The sequence below is a fragment of the Rhinolophus ferrumequinum genome, chromosome 5 (genome assembly GCF_004115265.2).
Source record: "Rhinolophus ferrumequinum isolate MPI-CBG mRhiFer1 chromosome 5, mRhiFer1_v1.p, whole genome shotgun sequence".
Taxonomy (NCBI): domain Eukaryota; kingdom Metazoa; phylum Chordata; class Mammalia; order Chiroptera; family Rhinolophidae; genus Rhinolophus; species Rhinolophus ferrumequinum.
This window is the reverse complement of record NC_046288.1, coordinates 33,298,666-33,305,143: the sequence shown is the minus strand read 5'-3', so window position 1 is coordinate 33,305,143 and position 6,478 is coordinate 33,298,666. Positions and strand designations below refer to the sequence as shown.

Genomic DNA, 6,478 nt, shown 5'->3' with positions numbered 1-6,478 from the left:
CCATTTTACTCACTTGATCCTACCTGCTACAGAGTGATGAAATCCACTCATGGAGCACCATAATGCTGGTGTAGAATAGTCCCTTTGAGGGCACAGGGAACTTACTGGTCATAAGGATTTAAGGGCTCTCCTACCTAGACTCTGGCCACAGCCAAGACGTTTGGGAATACTAACCCTGTTATTTTTGCCCTTATTTTAACCCAGTCCACTCTAAGCATTCCCCCTGTTAATGCTGAATACCCCCAAGACCATGGAGGCGGCCAGTCCTTTAGCAGTTCCCTGAACTAGGCTGTGCTGCACTGAGCTTAGTAGAACCCAACTACTCAACATGATAAAAAGGGCTGAGTGATGCCTATCTTCACCCTGGAGTAGGCCTGTTCCCAGAGCCATCTCACTAGCCTACCAGAGCTTTAACAAACAGAGCTGAGTAGTGTGCCCGAGTAAGCACCAACACAAAGGCGGGTCTCTACGGCCCTCAGCCCATTGAAGTTGAATCTGGTATAAGGAAAGCAGGTACCTTGAGGCATCCAATGGTAAAAAGTAACATCAAGAAACTAATGGGAAGTTCTTTAAGAGTTTTCTTCATGAAAGACAGAGCACCCTACAAAGAGTTCGTCCTGAGAAAACTGTCCGTACCTAGAGAAGTGCTATGGTTCTAGTAGTAAGTCTAGGCTGTAGTCTAAGGTGCCCTGCATGTGCCTTTCTCTAGCAGACCCAGTGGTTCTAGAGGTATTTATGATGCATAAAGATTCTCTATCAATTTCTGGGAAAACCTAATAGGCAAGTACTTATAGAATGTAGACCCCCTAGGATTCTCGAGTAAGGCCACATCTTCTGCAGAACTACTCTCCATTTGAGAGACAGATCATGAATTATACTACTGGGCTCTAGTAGAGATTTAGTCTTGAACATGACACTACGTGTTGCCTTACAGCTGCAGAACCGTTTGTTCCCCCGCGCAGTGCCTCAGCAAACAGACTCGATGGAAAGATATCGATAAAGCTCCTTTGAGGGATGTCTCAGCAGACTGAGACCCAATGGAATAATATCGGCCCCTCCCCTTCAGTAGATGGTGATGCCATCCCCTGGGTTTATGCGTGTGTGTGAAGGCACAGTACGTGCTGGAGCACAATGGGGACTTTCAGAAAACAGCCAGCAGGCACGTAACTCACAGACTTTGAGATTAACAAGCTTTACTTCCTCATTTGTTAACTAATAAAAGCTATGCGTTGGCCCGGGCCTCAGTCCTTGAGGCTTGAGTCCCTTGGCCCCGCTTGCACTCTACTCTTGGCTGCTGTCTTTCTTAACCCTGTGCCGTCAGTCTTGCTTCCCACAGCTCTTGTCGTGCAGGACATGACATCTGGCGCCCAACATGGGGCCCGATTCTGGGGCTCATTTGTGGGGCTCAAGAAGGAAGTTCGTCTCCCAGTCGAAATTCAAAGAGGTTTCACGGCATGGGGCCTGGGAGAGGTTGCGGCAACTACTGCTTGTAGGGTAACTCCCAGAGAATTTAACCAAGGTAAAAGGGGAATTTGTCTCTTTCTATGTGCAAGAGAGTGAATGTGTGAATGTGTGATTATAGTTCCACAGCTACGGCTACGGAGCTTGCTTGAGCCCTAATCTGTGATTCCGTGGTCCAGTCATACAGCAAAATGGTGACTTAGTACCTGACGGTGTTAACCAGGCCCAGGGTTTATATGAGTGCACCATAACCAAGCCAGACTTTAAAGTCCTGAGAAGGATGCGGCCAGACGGGCATCTGAATCCATTCAGAGTGAAAGTCTTCTTCCTCTCTATCCTTTTCTCTATACATAATGGGAAATGTTAATAGACAATATAGGTCTTATATTTGTTTGCTTAAACACCTTCTTAAGGCTGGAGGAGCTCGAGGGTCAGATCAGAAATTAGAGGAGCTTCTCAAAGTAATTGAAACTTATTGTCCTTGGTTCCCAAATTTAGGGACGTTAGATTTAAAAACATGGGGAAAAGTTGGTACAGAACTCCATGGATTATATCATAAAGGAGTTTCTCTCCCAATAACCATCTGTGCTATGTGGCAATTAATTTGGTCAGTTTTAGAACCTTTACAAGCTGATGAGGAAGATGCTTCCCACAGCTCTTGTCATGCAGGATGCTACAACCAAGCAATATCTGATCATTGGAACCACCCTTGGTGAGCTGGATTTTATTGAATCTAAATCGTAAGATCAAGTAGAACAATAATTTTTTTTTCTTTTTTAAGCAATCTTTATTTCTTTTTACTATAAAGACAATATATGCTGATTGTAGAAATTTTAGAGAGTAAAACATGACCAAAACTAAAAGTCACTGATTATTTTACTACCCAGAGATACTCAGTGTTAACGTGTTAATATACAATTGACCCTTGAACAGTACAGGTTGGAACTGCATGATGGACAATAATTTTCTTTCCTTCTAAACTCTAGCATTCTAAGCTCTTCCCTTCAGCCAATGGTACCACTATGTTCAGGAATGCCCATACCGGAAAGCCAGAAGCTACCTGTGATCTCTTACTACCCACTCTTATAACACACCCATTCTAGTTCCAACAGTCACTTTTCTACTTGAAATGTTGCTATAATTTTGAAGATGCTAGTCTGACCATAACCCTTCCTTGCCTAAAACCACCCAATGTCTTCCCTTATCTTTTAGGTAAGCCTTAACACTCACATCTTACAAGAATCTGCTCCTCTCCTCAGCTTGGTACTGGTAATACCAGGCTGCTTGCAGCTCTCCATAAGCTTTGTTCTTTTGTCTAGGTGAAAGACACTTTGTTCTAGACCTCTATCTTTTCATCTGGGCAAATACTTCTCTAGATTTATTTCAGGGCTTTCTTTCCCTGACCCTACCCCCATTACTGACTTTGGTGCCTCTTCTTTACTATTAGCTAGATGACCTATTGTCATCACCACATTAAACTCAATCCACTACAGTTATCTTTTACCCATTAGGATTATTCATTGCAGGACAAGATCAGGCCTTATTCATGTTGTTCTTAGTTTCTATGCCCCCAGAGGCAGAGATTCTGGTGCCAGGAGCTCTAGAGGTACAGCTGGGGACCAGAACAGTTGGGCAGGCAAAGAGTTCTTGGAAGCAATCTGTTATTACTATAGCTCTTTATTCACATTAATATACACTAAAATGGGGGATTCGAGAACTATCAAAAGTAGGATCTGAGTTGACATTGATATCTTGAGACCCAAGTATCATGATCCCACATTAAAGAGTAGACATGTGGTAGGGAGGGGAGTCAGGTCATAAATGGAGTCCTAGCTGATCTTTAGCTGACAACTGGTCCAATAGATCGGGGAACACACCCAGAAGTTATTAACCCTGTCTGAGTGTGTAGTTGAGATTAACCTACTTGGCATGTAGAATACCCCACATGAGATCCTTGGCATGTAAAGAGCTATCCCAGTGGATAAGGCAAATTTTGAGTTTCTGAAACTGTCCTCACCCCAGCCAACATATTAAGTCAAAAGTAGCGCATGGGGGATGGCCAAGTTTAGTTTTATGCTTAAGATTCAAGCAAAAAGGTCGGTGGTCCATATATCTCAGTTTAATTCTATCTTCTGGCCCATGAATAAACTGAATGGATACTGAAGAATGAGTAAACAACGTCAACTTCAACCGAGTATTAACCCTGGCTCCCAAGTGAGCGAGGTTTCGAGCAGTACATCTGGGTCATGTACTTTGTATGGAGAAGGGGCCTGAGGTGAGAACATACATTAAAATATGAGCAATGGGAAAGGCCTAACCATCTGGTTAGCAGCCTAAAAGGAAGAAGACTGAAACATCAGGGACAATATTCAGTAGAGGAATAAAGATGGATAGAGAAGGATTGGCCCACATTAACACACACCAGACAGGATTCACCCCAGAAGAAGTACTAAATAGCCAAGTAGATACAATGACTGCCACCTGACATTCACCAATCTTCTATTCACACAGTCTTTGGAACAGCAGATACGTGAATGAAGTAGCTACTGTGGCAGAGACAGAGACCAAACATGGGCTCAAAATTATGTACTTGCTTTTACCAGAGCCAGTCTAGCTACTACCACCTATGGATGTCCAACCTGCCAGCAATAGACATCTTGCCACTCTAATCTCTGCTGCCCAGACTTGGCCACAGCAGACATATTTTTAAAGGTTTTTTATTTCTGCCCTCAATTTATCCCACCCAATTGATATTCCCTCTTGTGACAGAAACCCAAGCCTCTAATACCTCACAGAGGGCCTTTCCTCCAAAGAACCCCTGATGTAGACTCTGCTATTATGAGTTCACTTTTGACAGGTGCAGTAAGAACTAAATTTAGCATGGGAAAGGAAGCTAGGAACACCATTTTCAACTCCCACTATGGCACATAAATCTTTTCAGTACCCTAAGACCTTATCAGACCAGACCCAACAGATGTCATAGCCTGTGCTCCCAGAAGATTATCGAGTTAGATGCTTGTCTATTCTGGGAAGCCAGGACCACCAGGTTCCCAAACCAGCGTATCTGGGAAAACATGCTTATCCAGAATTTCTCTGCAAGAACACATTACAGGAACCTGACACACTATTACCCCAGAACCCTCAACTCCCTTTCACATGCAAAAGAAACTGGCTGAGTTCCGGGTCCATCTAATCCCAACTTCACAGTAACTGCCTGGAATAATTGCATCCCCACCATGAAGTAGAGCCTGATCCTGCTGCTCTGTTGGAGCCACAAGTTGTCAGGAGCACCTGGAAGACTTGAAAACCCAGAGTTTGGCCACAAGTCTTCTGCAGACCAACGTGGAGCCATGGACAGGCGACCAGCAGCAATGGGTAGCTGATTTGCCTCTCTAAGCTATCTTGTCGTGGCATCAATTCAGGTCCCAGGCGTGTCATCAATTCAGGTCCCAGGCTGGTGTTTGAGGTTCCACTCACCTCCCTTTCCCCAGGTAGTTCTGAGCAAATTGAAAACTAACCAACGTCATAGATTCAGACTACCTTTGTTAGTTACTCCGGATCAGAGAACCCAGTTTGGAAGAAATAGTCCCCCTGAATCAGGCTGAATGAACCTTCTGACATAGGTGGAGAAGACCTGCTTGATTTCACATTTTTCCACACGAACTGAAGAGGACAGACAGCTCTAAAGTCTAAAGAGAAGGATTCAGCTACATAGATCCCATGAATTGTTCCCAGTCTCATTAACCCAATTCTTCTTCTTCCCTTGGATGAGACATAATAAGGGGAAGAGAAGAATAAACCATTGAAAGGATGTATTAGCATTCCTCTGGGAAATATTTCTTTAGAAGAGGTGAAGAATAAAAGAATGGAAGAAATCTTCCAGTGGAACTACTCAAAGAAGTTGGGGGTGGGGAGAATATACCTTGCAAATTCAAACCTGTGTCAGTAGAAGCCAAAGAGAAACAGCAGGCTGCAGGTGAACCAAGTACACGAAGAACCTCAGAAAAAGATCTATGAAAGATGACCACGCCTCCTGTCTACAAAAGATAGCATTAAGGCAATGAAAGAGTTAGACTTAAGAGACCAATTCCTTCATTCCTCTGAACTGCCACCAGTCAACCTTCACCGAGATATCATGGGAGCCTGGTGCCATCAATTAAAGCTGGGCACCAAAGGCCTGAAATTAGATGCATATAAGAGACTCTGCTTACCCTAATCAAATATGCTTACCCTAATCAAAAGGACATTCCTGTCACAGCAAAGGAGGCCAAGAGTCTGACAGAAATCACAAAGAAAATCAAAGAGGGAAAATGACTCAGGAAAGTTCTGATCCCCCTGAAGTGACTGCTCCCTCTGAGAAGGGACCCCTGCCTTTGAAGGGTCTACTGCTCTCCTTGGAGGAGTGGACAATGTTGTCACAACAACTTCTGCCCCAGAAGCTGTCTTTGCCTCCTGGGCCAGAAGTGCAGCCGGGACTGGAAAGGTGGAAGGAGTGGAGAGGCCTCTGGTGTCAGGTGCCGTGTAGTCCATGGGCAAAGTCTCCTTGCACACACAGAGGGTTAGGTTTACCTACAAGATTTGTGCTGGGCAAGCCTGGGTTTCTGAAAAACAAGGGAGAGTGTGTGCACTCTTCTTGCTACCTGCCTGCCACTGTCCATCCCCGCACCTGCAGGACAGCATGTGTTGTGCCCAAATGTGTTCATAAAAAAGGTGTTAATGAAAAGCTTCCAATGAAATTACAATGCTAGGAAAAAGGGTACAGCTATGATTATAATTAATGGTAGAAAGGTGACTATAATCAACTCCTTGGTACCAGCGACAGCTAAAATCTAAGCCGTTCCACAACCTCTTTGCTTCCTGCTTACAGGGTACACAGGCTAGTGGGTTGCAGATGTTACTCAGACTCACAACAGTCCTGCTGCTCCATGGGTTGGGGTACAGAGACTCGCATTGTAAACTGGAATCGCATTTCACAAGTTACCATTCATTCTGGTTAATCTAGATAAAAAAGTTGTTT

The 6,478-nt window shown here is 44.2% G+C and overlaps 1 pseudogene; it reads left to right on the top strand.

Annotated features, from left to right (window-relative positions):
• Positions 1 to 5,521: 5,521 nt before the first annotated feature.
• On the top strand, positions 5,522 to 6,209 carry LOC117022085 (developmental pluripotency-associated protein 4-like; annotated as a pseudogene).
• Positions 6,210 to 6,478: the final 269 nt, after the last annotated feature.